At 35.8% G+C, this 14,403-nt stretch overlaps 1 non-coding gene and 1 pseudogene across 1 annotated transcript; one reads left to right on the top strand and one right to left on the bottom strand.

The window, feature by feature from the left end:
* Positions 1–1,835: 1,835 nt before the first annotated feature.
* On the bottom strand, positions 1,836–1,938 carry LOC148091666 (U6 spliceosomal RNA). The gene has a single exon (XR_015715593.1). It is a non-coding gene; the product is annotated as a U6 spliceosomal RNA (small nuclear RNA).
* Positions 1,939–8,884: 6,946 nt separating this feature from the next.
* Positions 8,885–13,034, top strand: LOC107529189 (COP9 signalosome complex subunit 5 pseudogene; annotated as a pseudogene).
* Positions 13,035–14,403: the final 1,369 nt, after the last annotated feature.

The following is a 14,403-nucleotide window of genomic DNA, read 5'->3' as shown; positions in this document are numbered from 1 at the left end:
TGAGCCACCTGGGTGCGGGGGAGTGCACCCTTCTGCCACAGGAGAGCCGGGAACCTGGTGCACCAGAGAATAAAAACCAACAGAGCACACTTCTCTGTTTCTTTGTCTAGAAGTTTAAATATTCAGGTTTCCAGAGCTTGCAGTGATCATACCTGTTCTGGCCACTGACTGGCTCCCAGGTGTGACTGACAGCCAAGTACCTTCCCATGTCACTCAGACCTTACTGGCCATGCTTCCAAACTGCCTTTGTCCAGTCCCTTCCCTCACCAGTCAGCAAGGAACAGACTCGGAGAATGTTAAATGCAGCGTTTTGGCAAAACTGTATAAATGACATGCCTATATTACCTAGTCTTCCCTCTACTCCTTTTCTGTTAATAATAACCAAGTTATTACAATGGCATCGCTAGGAGTGATGGAGGGTGAACGGTGACCCTAAAGTACTGGGACACTTTCACCTGAAAGATCCAACAGGTCATGGATTGTATTATTACCTCTTACTTTTCACATTTCCTTAAAAGTAAATGACAAAGAAATGTGCCTTCTAAGTGGACAATGCTAGAAGGGATAGAGGGAATGCTTGATGATGTTTCTCATAAAAGTCAGCAAAGTGGATCAGCCTGTATTTTGAACCCCTGATTTAAAAGCATACATGAATTTTCACCTTTGGGGGTTTCATCTTCCAGAAACAACATACCTTGGTTTTAGTATAAACAAAATCTGTGCATTTCAGTTACTTTAAAGAATGTAGGTGTCCTTAGTTTTGAAGTCAATAAATTGTGCTTTTTGTGAATTGTGCTCAAAATGTGGCACATATTCTGTTTAGACTCATATTTGAGGACGTCTCACTACAAAATCAGGCATGTTTCATCTTCCATAATCCCCAGTCACCTTTGGCCTTGTTCCTACAAGACACAGTAGAAGGAGACATAAGGACAGTTTGAAAGCATTCAAGAACCCTTGAGTCAAGGTGAGTTTGTAAACAGGAGAGACTGTTTGTGAAAGAAGTGTTATTCTTAAGAAATTATTCATTCTAAAATTACAATTATCACTGGCGTATCAAAGAAAAGAGTAAACATGCTGCATAAATGAATTGACACTGGCTGCTCCTTTACCCAAATTAGCTAAACTATCCTATTTCAAGCCTAAATGATATTAAGTAAGGAGATGATTAGATTTGGGCTCTGTCCCTTGAAAATGATGGTTATATTTTCCAGGTGTCATTTTAATTTTCAGCCAAAAGTAATGTGATCTGCAGCCGTTCTTTGGAGGTTTGTGTCTGAGTTTATTTTCCCATGGTGCTTATAAGTCCATAAATGTTTATTTTGAACTTCCTGTGTGTCTTCACAGGAGTCACATGCAACAGTTTAACGATATGCCATGTAAGCTGACTGACTTACCATATAAGCATGCTTTAAATAAAATTGAATGCTAGAAATGAAACAAAAAATGCTGATTTGGAGAGTAAAACAATAATACACAAGCATTATATCTTCTGAGCAAATAAAACCCTTCATATTTGCCTTTATTAACATCATCACCAGCATAGAATGAAGCCATGTCATTGTGATAGTTCTTAGATGAGAGGCTGTTTTCAATAGGCAATATATAGTCAATGGTTTTAAGCTTTATCCATGTAGAGAACAGAAATAAGCCAATCAGTCAAAAGTATTTAAAAGTCAAATAAAAAAGTTTGCCTTTCAGACTCTCATGAGCCCCCACCTCAGCAGTGGGGCTGAACTGGCTGCTGTTTTTAGTGATTCTGAGGGATCATTAAATAGCATGATCTAATTTTCAGAGTATGCTTGATAACTAACTGTCCATTTAGGGATAGTTTCACAAACGTGAAATGTAGTGGGAATTTGTATGTCATTCTCAGGCAGGGGCCATGCTAATCTTCTCTTTATTAGTCTAATTTTAGTATAGGTGCTCTCGAAGCCCAAGGTCCCATCAGAAGATGAACGGATAAAAAAAAAGCAGTGCTGCATTTATACGATGGAGTACTACTCTGCCATAAAAAAGAAGGACATCTTACCTTTTGTGACAGCATAGATGGACCTTATTTCACTTAGCTTAATGGAGACTATTAAGCTAAGTGAAATTAGCCAGGCAGAGAAAGACAAGTACCATATGATTTCACATATATGTGGAATTTAATGAACAAAATAAACAAACTAGGAACAGAACTATAGGCACAGAAAACAGAATGACTGCTGTTAAAGGGAAAGGGAGTTGGGGGACTTGGTGAAATAGGCGAAGGGATTAAGCAAAACAACAACAGCAGCAGCAACAACAAACAATACACTCGTAGACACAGACGACAGTATGGTGATTACCAGAAGGAAAGTGGGGTGGGAAGAGGTAGAATAGGGTTAAGGGGGATAAATGGAGATGGACAGAGACTTGCCTTGGGGTGGCGAACACACAATGCAATGTACAGATGATGTGCTGTAGAATTGTACACCTAAAACTATATCATTTTACTAACCAATGTCACCCCAATAAATTCAGTAAAAATTAAAAAATATATATAGTGGGAAATATATTAATTGAGAGAGAACACAATTTACTATAGACCTACATAAATAAATCAGAATTCATAAGAACCAAGTAATAAAACTCTAAAATAAGATAGTAAGGAATGTCTAAAAAGAAGACATCAAACATTATAAAAATACATAATTTAATTCTAATTAGAAAAACAATGGCCTAAAGAAAATCTTGCTTTTTAACTGAAGGATAAATACCAAAGCTGATTACTTTGCTTATTTTCACATATTTTGTGATTAGTTATAAAAGGCAGAAAACTGCAAAGATGGTAGTCACAGCTGATGTTTTTGTATCATATAATTTATTTATTTATTTATTTATTAAAAATATATCTTTATTGATTTCAGAGAGAGGAAAGGAGAGGGAGAGAGAGATAGAAACATCAATGACGAGAGAGAGTCATTGATTGAGCCCGCAACCCGGGCATGGGCCCTGACCGGGAACCGAACCCCGATCGCCTGGATCCTAGATCAGTGCTCAACTGCTGAGCCACGCCCGGCTGGGCTGTATCATATAATTTAGATTACTAACTAGCTCGCTTGATATATTGTATGCATTACAATATATAAATTATTTTTTTACCTCACATTTTATCATGAAAATTTCTCAAGGTATAAAAAATTCTTAAATGAAAAAATATAAATATAAATGTAAATATAAATATAAGTATAAATATAAATATAAATAATATAAATAATATAAATATAAATATATATAAATATAAAAAGAGAAATAGTTATACAATCATTTATTTAAGTTATCTCTTATAATTTGGCTTCTTAGGTTGTTTCCAATGTTTTATTAACATCAGTGTTGGTTAATATTTACCATTGTTGAAAGATTTTTTGATACTTATTGTTAAATTGCCCTCCATATAAATAATCACAATTTTTATTTCCCACCCCTGGTATATGACATTATTTGCTTTGCCAAACAGTTGCCAGCTCTGCTGAGACATTTGAAAAGATCTACACCACTTTGATTGCTGGGAACTAACATTTCACTGTTTCAACCTGCATTTTTGAAAAAAATTTACAATTGACATGGAGCAGATGCTGATTTAGGATTATTGTTGTAATTGCCTATTCAAGCTCTTAGACTAATTTCTAACCTTTACTGAACAGTCCTTAAAATACTTTACATACCTCATCTCCTTTGATCCTGACAACCATCCTGTTTGGGAGGTTCTGTAAATTTCTGTTTTACAAATTGAAAATCAAAGTTTCACCATGTAGTTGGTCCCAAATTATAGAACAAGCCATAAAAATCCAGAACCATTGTGCCTCTGTTAAAAAAGAGAAATCTTATAGGACAAGACGAACAAAGTTGATTCTATTTACAATTTGGAGTAAAACTCTCAACAAAGCCAGGCTTTTACCATCCCACAGAAACTATCAGATAGAGGTACTGTCTTCTTTGATGATTACATTTCAAGGACACAGTTTTCAGATCCTTGTAAATGGCAGTTCTGACTTGTAACTCTGGAAAGGAGTTTTAGGTAGAGAAAGGATTTAAAATTACATTGCCCTTTGGATTAATTTTCTCCAAGAAAAGGGAAGTTAGGAGCCTAGAGTCAGGAAGAATCCTATCAAAAGTTTAGTAAAGCTGAGAACTTTAGGGCCTTCCCAGTCACTCACAATAACATTTGATTGTCGAAGACATTAACTCTCTGTTAGTCATAATTATGGCAAATAATTTCCAACAACTATATTTTACTTTATAACTTAGTAAATTTTGTAACACTAACAATCTATATTTGTTATGGAAAAATGAGAAACATGAGTGGAGGGAGACCTTTAATTAGACTAGTTATTTATATGTTATGCAAATAAATTTATTTCCCATGGTGCTTTTAAGTTCATAAATGTTTAGTTTGAACTTTTTACAATTAATAATGAATTTTAAACATTGTGCTTTATAAATAACAGCACTCTACCATATCATTCTAAATTTCTTTTTGACATCTTATCAGTCAGTGCTTCATAATTAAAGTGGACCCTTACTATTTCTTATAGTTTTCAACCTAATAATAAAAATGTATACATGCTATATACTATACCAGAAAAACAGATTTATTTTTGCATAATAATATTAGCATATTGCTATTATTATTATTTTATAGTACATACTATATTTTCTAAGTATTTTGCATTTAATCTTTTCTAGAGCCCTAATAGGAAGGTAATATTTTTATTTCTATATTTCTGATAACAAATTTAATCTCAGAGGTATTAAGTTTTCTCCCCTAAGGTCACACAGCTAGTAAGTGATCTTCGAGAACAGCTTTTAATTAATAAGCCTGACAAGCATAGAGCATATAATGTTAAGTGGAAAAGTTGATTGAAAAGCAATAATTATGTTAGGATTCTATTCTTAGGAAATTGGTTCTACAAACCAAGATCTGAACAATGTTTACATCCATTAGATACAATTAATTTTAGTTTAAAAAATAATGTTAATCAATATTTGAGCATAGATTGTATTTTTATTATTATGTACTGAATATTTATTTTAAAGTTATGATTAATTTACATTTGTTAGCTGAACATTAAAGCACAGCAAAATAGGAAACAAACTAACCAAATGTACTATAGTATGAGAAGCACTATAATAGAGGGACCCTCTGTTACTGTTTTTCAGTATTTGAATGCTCAAGAAAACCAAATAAATAAAAATTTAGATGCTTTAAATATTATAAATAATCTTGGTTTAAAAGGTGTGTGTGCATACATTTCTTTTCTACAATCAACTGAAATGTAGACAATGCTCCAAAAATTACCTCTTTAGCCATAGAGGATGTTATAAGTTCCATTATGAACAGTTTAGAGATAGAAAATGGACTTTGGTTCAAAATTGAGGCTAGCATTTCCTACAGCAATTCTTTGTTCTTTTATTATTATTATTATTATTATTATTTCACCATAGACTTTTGGAGTAAAATAACAGATTTTTTTTCAAAGTGGCTTGAATAATGCATTAATATATGTTACTTTTGAGTAGAGCATGGTTTCCTAAGGAATTTGGATGTTATTGGGGAGCATTTGGAGAACCATTGCAGTTTATTGTTTTATTTTGTTATGCAGAAAGAAGTCTGCTGGCATTATGTCTTTCAGGAAGAATATTCATCAACAGTAGGTGGGATAAACCAAAGTGGAGGAGAGATAGGGGACAAGAATACCATTCAGATGATCAGGATAGTCATAGTTGAACACCAGAGAGCATGTGCTAGGCTTATAAAGAAGATGAAAAAGAGTGTGGGACAAAAGAGCACTAGGAATGATGCACATGGATGCCAGGATGAAGGGAAAAGGTAGGTAGGGATATCATAGCAATAGTTCCCAGGAGGCTGTTTTGTCATTGAAAGAAAGATGTGATTTAAATAGTGTGGCAATCTAACCTCTGTGATATGGTTTAGATTTTCCTAATGACAGAAGAAAAGAAAACAACCTAAAAATATGATGTTATTTTTTCTATAACTTTATTTATTCTAAAATTTATTTATTGTAATTGTAGGCGTGCATCATTGTTTGTCTCAAGAGTTTTCCAGTTTCTTTCCAGAACTGTGACCAAAGAAGGGTTGTTAATGCTCACTCACTTATTCATTTCCTCAGTCAACATCCACTCAATATTCTCTCTTAACATTGCATGATTCTAAAGGGGGCATATCAAATATCTGTTTTGGTTTTAGAAGTATTTGAGTTGCTATTGGTTTATGTTTTTCTTTTTTCCAGAGTAGGTCAGGGTGATTAGATGATAGATTTTCAGTTACTTAAATAAGATTTTAGAAAGGACTTAAGGTTTAAGTAACAAAATAGAAGTGTGTGTGCGTGTGTGTTTGTGTGTGTTTAAGAACATGTAGGTAATTATGCATTGCTGAAATAACAAAAGCATAGAAATTATAAACCATAGTGAAATAAATAAGAGGATATTTATATATTATCTAACAAAAACCAAATAACTTGAGAAATACTTTTGGCTCCAAACTTGAGATTTTAAAGTTGAGATTCAAAGTGGATAATGGAAGCTGTGTGTACTTATCTAAAATTATGTAGTAATGTCCGCAATGTAAAATTGCATTTGCATAATTGTGTTAATAACTTATTGATGTAACTGAGTGGGATTTAATAAAAGCATTTTTCACTGATTGGAATGATCACAGTCCAGAAGAGGTTGAAATACAACATGAATAAGCAGGTCGGTTTTACATCATTAGAAAGATTTAAATGACATCTAATTAACACTGAGGAATTATATAGATCGGTAAAATAGAAAACACTATTGGGTAATAAATTGGAAAAATTCATACTAGTGACAGGGACATTTGGGTATTAAAAAGATTGAAGTCAAACGACTTTGCAAAGAAGCATTGCGTGTTTCAGTAACTTGAGTCTCCAAGGTGAGGGGTGGGGAAGGGTATGGGAACCGACCGACACTCTAATATTGAGGGAGTGTTAAAACGCACAGTGCACTGTGCTTTCTAGTCATTTGTGGAATAATAAACAGAAAAAATAATCAGAGTCCAATGCCCTCTACATAGATTGCTTTATATCCATTTAGAATAGTCAGGGTAAAAGTAAGTTGAAATTTACTTATATTTCTCCTGACATCTAAGATTTTCAGTTCAATTTTTCGTCTATCCTCATTTTCTAACAAGGCTGGAATTCACAACTGTCTTGTCCTTTCTGGATTTTTTTTTAAGTCAACATGTCTGGCCTGTCCGTTGAGCTTACAATCACACATGACTTCTCTTCTGAAGTGCTTCTTTATTAGTGCTCACTTTTCCTAGTGCCTTTACATCGGTGGCCCCTTATGGCCCTTCAATAAGCATCGCACTTGCTACCATTTCTTTAGTACATAACACTCACATTCTTTGATATATGCCACCTACTGTGCTATAACAATTTACAAGTATTAACCCATGTGATTGGAGGACTTGAAACTTTCCCAGTTTCCCGTAGACAATAAACAGAATTAAATCCCATTTATTTTGACTCCAGAGATTATATTCTTACCCTGGATACTCTGTTTCCTTCCACATCAATATCCACAACCTTAGGTGCCCAAAATTAATTCCTTCTGAGTCCCATATTTCTCTCATATCTTTTGAAACCAGCAGAAATGGGAGAGTTTTAATCCATACAAAAATAATACAAAAATAACTATTTTTTTAAAAGCCTAGAGTTTTAAAGTTAGTCAGATTTCTACCTTACACCCTAATTTGTTAACCTGGGGCACTGTTTTACAGTTACATTTGAATTCAACTCAATTTTTGCAAAAAGTACTCAGTACCTTCAAAAAATTTGGGACATTTTGTGGCCATATTTGCAAAGCTCTACTGAACAATGAAAACCAAACTTTGTAGTCTACTAAAAATCAAAACATGAATTATGAGAGAGGTTTAAATCTTTCAAATATATAATCGCACTTTCTTTAAGAATAAGTATTGTTTTATTTCAAATGACATGCTAAACACAAACCATTTAAATACATATGTATATACATATGTATAATATACACATATCACATATATATGTAAGTATTATATTGTAATTGTTATCCTGCATCCCCACCTGTTACTGGTGGAAGTGGATTTCTTGAGATGTCACAAGGAAAGGAATTTCCTGAGACTCGCACAGGGGCATGAGTGATCTTTATTTTCATGGAATTAAACTCCTGGGTTTCCAATGTTCCATTTCCCTCTATCCTGCCATGGAAGAAGTCCAATCTTGCCTTCACAGGGCTAGAATAAAGGCTTCTGCCCAGTCTCCACTCCATATTAAAGCATAGTCCAGTCTAGCATCTGGCTAGCCTCGCTTGTGTTCCCAGCTACAGTCCACTGCATGTGGGGTCCACATGGCCATGGGCTATGCAGCTGCTTAGGGGCACACAGCAGGCTAGCACACAGGTGAGTGTGGGTTATGGAGCAAGAGAACACACAAGAGCCAGAGCACAGGAGAGCTAGAACTCTTTGGGATTATGTATTCCCAAATTTTTATGAGCTTGCATTGGCTCACCCTCTAGCCCATGATCTTTGTTCCCCAGGCTAAACTGACAAGCAAGCACCTTTCTTACATCACCGTGAATTCGCTCTGCATGCACCCGTCTACCCCTTTGTTTGTTCCCTTCCCCCAGTGATCTGCAGGGAATGGACCAGTGGTTCCCTGGAGAGCATGAAGATGCAGTTTCCTGGTGAAGCTGCCCAGATAACTATACTTGTAATGTCTGGCCTCCCTTTTGCTCTCTTCCTATTATTAATATTAATAACTAGCTAATTATGATGATAAACACAATTATAATATCCACTGCTGCAATGCTTACTGTTATAAAAAAATTAATCATGGTGGTCTGGTACAGGTAAGTATCAACATATTGGTTGTAGCTGTCTGATCTCCTTTCCTGTAGCAGCTGCTGGGCTCTTAGATCGAGAGAAGCCTTTGCTGCCACATCAGACAAATAGTCTTGTGACAGATGTTCTGTGTTCAACTGAAAGAGCACAGATGAAAATAACAGTCTTTCCATGCTTGTGAGACCACAGCTGAAAATGAGCAGTTGTCCCCCTTCCAGACAACTGCTATCAAACTCATAGAACCTTGAAATAATTTGCAGCCTGCCCTGCACTAGAATGAGGCTGCCACAGTCTTTGAGGCTGGCAAGCTCCACACCATGGAAACAAAGGGTGGTTCATTTTCCTTGTCTGAAAATTCTGCTGTTAGAACTAGTGATTGTACAACCAACATTAACACCTACCTCAGTGATTTCGCTCATTTTCTATTTTAAAGTCTCTTTTTTGTTATGTAGTATGTTTTCTTTAGGGATAAATTTTTTAAATAGATAATAATGGCAAAACAGAGGCCATTCATAATCATATCTAATAGAGATAATCCTTTCTAATATTATGGTGTTTATCTTTTCTATACACTCACAAATGCATACACACACACACATACACAAACACATGCATAATTTTTAGGTAAACAAAAATGTAAGCTCAGCATACAATTTTGTAACTTCCTCTTTCACTTAATATTACCTAACAATAATGTTTTTATGTGAATGGGGAGGAGAGAAAAACTTCCTCTCTTTTTTCTCCTAATTCCCCTGTCGTAATCAAATGGACATGGTGCAGATGAACAAGAGAAAGTAATCAAATTTAATTATGTATGTCTATACATTCCCCTAAAAAATACAGGACAAATCAGGCAGCTGAGGCTTATAGACACCTTGAGCTAAGGAGGAAGGGGGTCAGTGGTTTGGGACTTCAAAGGGCAGGAAGGTGATTCACACGGAGACGGAAAGTGAATGTTGGGTAAATGAGTGTTTGCTGGGCCATCTTTAGCAAAGGGGCACAAAGAGGACAGACCAAAGGGCTCCCTAGGTTCCTCTCCACCTATCACACCTAGTTCACATTAAACTACAGTTATCTGTGATGCTATCTCCCTTCCTGGAGCAGGTCTTCTATCTAAATTCTTTTAGGCAGTTAAGCAGAAGGTCAAAGGTTTCTCCTGAGTCTTGAGTTTATTAAAAATAACCAGTTAAAAATAATCATATTTTGGGTGGCAACTCTGCTCCTCCAGGAGTAAGAAAACTTTTCTGTAACGGGCAAGATAAATATTGTAGACTTTTGCAATTGTAGCTATAAGCAGCCAGTTAAATAAATGGGTGTGGCTCTGTTCCATTCAACCTTTATTTACAAAAGCAGGAAGTGTGCCAGAACTGACCTGTGGGTAATAATTGCCCATCCTTGACCTACACTATTACTTTAATATGGGCATAAGTTTCCATGATATGGATATATTATGGTTTATTTAGCCTTTTATTCCCATAGGGTTTTCCATATGCTCTCATTCTTTTTTTAAAAAGTATATGTTTCTATTGAATTTTTTAAAGAGGAAGGAAGAGGGATAGTGACATAGAAACATCAATGAGAGAGAAACATCATGGACAGGCTGCCTCCTGCACACCCCCTCCTGGGCATCGAGCCTGCAACCTGGGCATGAGCCCTGACCAGGAACCAACCTTGACAGCCTGGTTCCAGGGCCTATGCTCAACCACTGGGCCACAGTCAGCCGGGCTCATCCTTTTGTTATTATAAAACCCCGGCACTGCCAAGGATGCCACAGCAGGCATTCCTCCCTGGGCGGTGATTAGCACCCCTGGGGGCTGGCTTTCCTATCAATTAATAACTCTCCCAGCCTCACTGGACTTCTAGGCCCCCCTCGTAGCCAGAAGGCCTGTGCTGACTTCGTATTTCCTACACAACGTTGTCTCAAGTGTGTCCCATTTCATGGGGGAGGTTAATTACAAGACAGTTTTTACTCGGTGGGCTGATTTTTTATGGTTGCATTGGCACGTTGCTTTGCAGACATTCTGCAAAAGTTCTAGCATATGGATGGCTGTTTTATGAAAGGTCGATGAAGTTTATTTCTCATGTTTTCACGTGTTTTTTTTTGTTTTTTTTAATATATCTTTTATTGATTTCAGAGAGAGGAAAGAAAGGAGAGGGAGAGAGAGAGAGAAACATCCATGATGAAAGAGTCATTGATCGGCTGCCTCCTGCACACCCCTGACTGAGGATCGAGCCCACAGCCCGGGCATGTGCCCTGACTGGGAATCGAACCCCAATCGCCTGGATCCTAGGTCGATGCTCAACCTCTGAGCCACGCCTGGCCAGGCTCACATTTCTTAAGTCCTTTCTGCAAGACCCGTTCATTTGATTTTTTCAAGATATGTTGATATTTTAATATAATTTAAAGTGCATTATTTGAAATGTACTCCAGCTTCTGCCTAACTGCTTTAGAAAAGGTGAACAAAGAATCATCATTAAGCAGTTTTATTTATGCCCTCTCATTTCCAACTAACATTATTCTTTTCGTGAATTTGTTAATGAATAGAAATGTTTAGGCTTTGTGTTCCTTTCTTTTTGCATATTTTCATTTGTTTTTGCAATTTGTATTATCTATGCCAGGAGATTCTGAATTTTAAGTTAGATTCTTTTGTGATTTTGAGTTTAGGGTTAGTGAAGTTTGTTTTTTTGTTGTTGTTGCTTTGAGTTTAAGTTTGTGGATTCTACAGATTTCAGATGTGCTTAGCTAACACCCTAAATGCCTGAATATAGCATAATATGATAGAGACTACTATAAAATAAAATAGTGTTGTCTAAAACAGACAAAGGTCTTATGATAAATCTTGTCAGTGTACATACATTGCTGTGGTGATAGATGTTTGGATGGATGTTGGAAGAAAGTTTGGAAAATGTAATAGCATTTATTTCCTCCCTTACATAGTGTGGATTAAGGGACAGTGTCCCAAGATGACAGAACAAAAAATGAGTTTTATGGGTGTTATTTAAAATGATAAAGATAAACAAAGAAATACATAACTATAAACCTCACAAGAGGGAAAGGGTTAGTCAGAGAATATGAACTAAATTCTTCAAATTAACTGTGGCTAGTAAGTTGATACTGTTAAATGTTAAAATCAAGAGATTGAAGCAGTAAGCAGCCTATTATTGAGAATTAGAGCAGTAACCAATGTAATCATCAAAACTGAGTTGACAGTTGTCATGGCTGCCTGGAGAGACTAGTACAAGTTTCCCCCCATGGTGCGTGGACTAAGGATCACCATTACTTTACTGCATAATCTTAGCACTGGCTCTACTGAAAATGGTGGTGTCGGCCAGATCAGGAGGCAACTTGGAAGGGCTGGTTGATGCTGGAAAGGTAGATGGTGAAATTATGACCTTTAGGGACAGTTATGCTTTGTTTGTAGAGGGCACTGAAACCCAAGTAAATGCTCAGGCTGCTGCAAATGAGTACATAGCCTCATATATGGTTTGGCTACCTTGACAGTGCAATTGGTTGGTATCATAGCCACCCTGGCTATGTCGGCTGGCTTTCTGGGATTGATGTTAGTAGTACTCAGATGCTCAATCAGCAGTTCCAGGAGCCATTCCTAGCAGTGGTAATTGACCCTAGAAGAACAATATCTGCAAAGGAAGTGAATTTTGTATCCTTTAGGGCATTCCCAAAGAGCTACAAATCTCCAAATGAACAACCTTATACTAATTAATAAAATCAAAGACTATCCCAATTAATAAATCAAAGACTTTGGTATTCACTGAAAACAATATTATGCCTTAGAAGGCTCAGATTTTGAGTCCTCTTTGGTTAACAAATTACTTGAACTTTTGTGGAAATAAATACTGGGTGAACATACTGAGCTCCTCTCTCTAGCTTGCCTACAAATGCAGACAATACCACCCTACCGGTCAGATCAGGTCTTTGATTTGTCTGAAAAAGTTAGAACATTCAGAAGCCCAGCTGGGACAAGGAACTTTCATGTTGGGTGTAGAAACACAAGACTAAAAGTCAGAAGACAAATTTTCCAAAGCTACATGAAACAGCTGTAAAACTACCTTAGAAGCTATTCATGGATTGATGCCTCAGATTATTAAGGGTAAACTGTTTAATCAAATTATCATCTCTTAAACAATCACTAAGTACTTTTGCCAGAAGGCCAGTATGAGAAAAATACTGAAGGAATACTTTAAAACCAGTTACCAAAAATCTTATTAGAAGTCCTAGGTCCTCTGAAATGTCCTGAACATTAACATCCTATAATAAAACTCTTAAAAAAAAAAAAAAAAAAAAAAGTAGAGTTGAAATGGTTCTAGTTGGGCTGAACCTAAAAATAAGGCACAGAAATGCTAGTGTCTTGAAATTTTCATTTAGTATTAGTCTTTACCATCTGGATCTTTTAAACATGAATTTGTATTGTATTTTATTAACAGGAAAAGAAACATCTCATTTCATAACACCAACTATTTCATTATAATTATTCTTTCTTTTTAAACTTTTCCTATAAAGAAGCAAATAAAATGCCAAAATCACATGTATGGATGTGTGTAACAGAAGTAGCATATGTGTATGTATGTGTATATATATATATGTTTTATATATATAAAACATTAATTATTAAATTTTAGAAGCAAGTGCAAATCATAAATATTATGTCATAGACAGAAAAGTGTAGTTCAAAATTTGTTACTAAATTTCATAAATGAAACCTGGGATAGTAGGTGGATAAATATAATAAGAAGAAGCAGAGTTGAGAAGCAAAAACCAGTAATTCATATTTCAGAGCAAATTTTAAGTTGCTCTCTAACCCATTTATATTTGCTTCTGTAAGATTTTAGAACCCAAAGTAGACTACCAAAATATATACAAGCAGATATAGCCTTTATTTTAGAAAAGTCTTTGAAGTGAAAGGTAGTTTTTAATTTTATCTTTAAGATGATTAAAAACATTCGGAATTTCATTTCCTCCATTGTGGTTCACTGCTTAGTATTTAACTTTTTTCATTTATTTATTTTTTCCTATTGCATCACTTTATAACCTAATGGAGGAATAAAAACAACCCTTTATTTGAATATTGGGGTCACCTGTATTGAACTCTTCTCCAAATATAGTTTCTCAACTTTGAAACATAATGGCATCACAGAAAATTGCATTATATTTATACCTAATTGGCCCCAGGTTAACTGCTTTGGGGAGGAGAGAGATATTAAGGATTTATCAGCTGCAAAAGCGGAATAGTCATTTGAATCCTAGTGATACCACATTTGCATACCATTTTGGGATATGTCTTCTCCCAGTGCCTCAGGTGCGAGCTAATGGAAACTATCAAGTTTAAGGTTTTGCAACACAAGGGCGATCAGCAGTGTCTGAAAGCCTAGTAAACCGCAGTAGAGCTATTGCAAGGAGGTTGCACACGATCCTGATGCGCGGTCTTGTTTCTGCAGCGTCACTGCTGAGTGACCCGTCAGAGGCTGTGGGAAGCAAAAGGGAACAAGAGTTG

Source organism: Miniopterus natalensis, chromosome 13 (assembly GCF_054644295.1).
Source record: "Miniopterus natalensis isolate mMinNat1 chromosome 13, mMinNat1.hap1, whole genome shotgun sequence".
Classification (NCBI taxonomy): domain Eukaryota; kingdom Metazoa; phylum Chordata; class Mammalia; order Chiroptera; family Miniopteridae; genus Miniopterus; species Miniopterus natalensis.
This window is presented reverse-complemented; position numbering and strand designations above follow the sequence as displayed.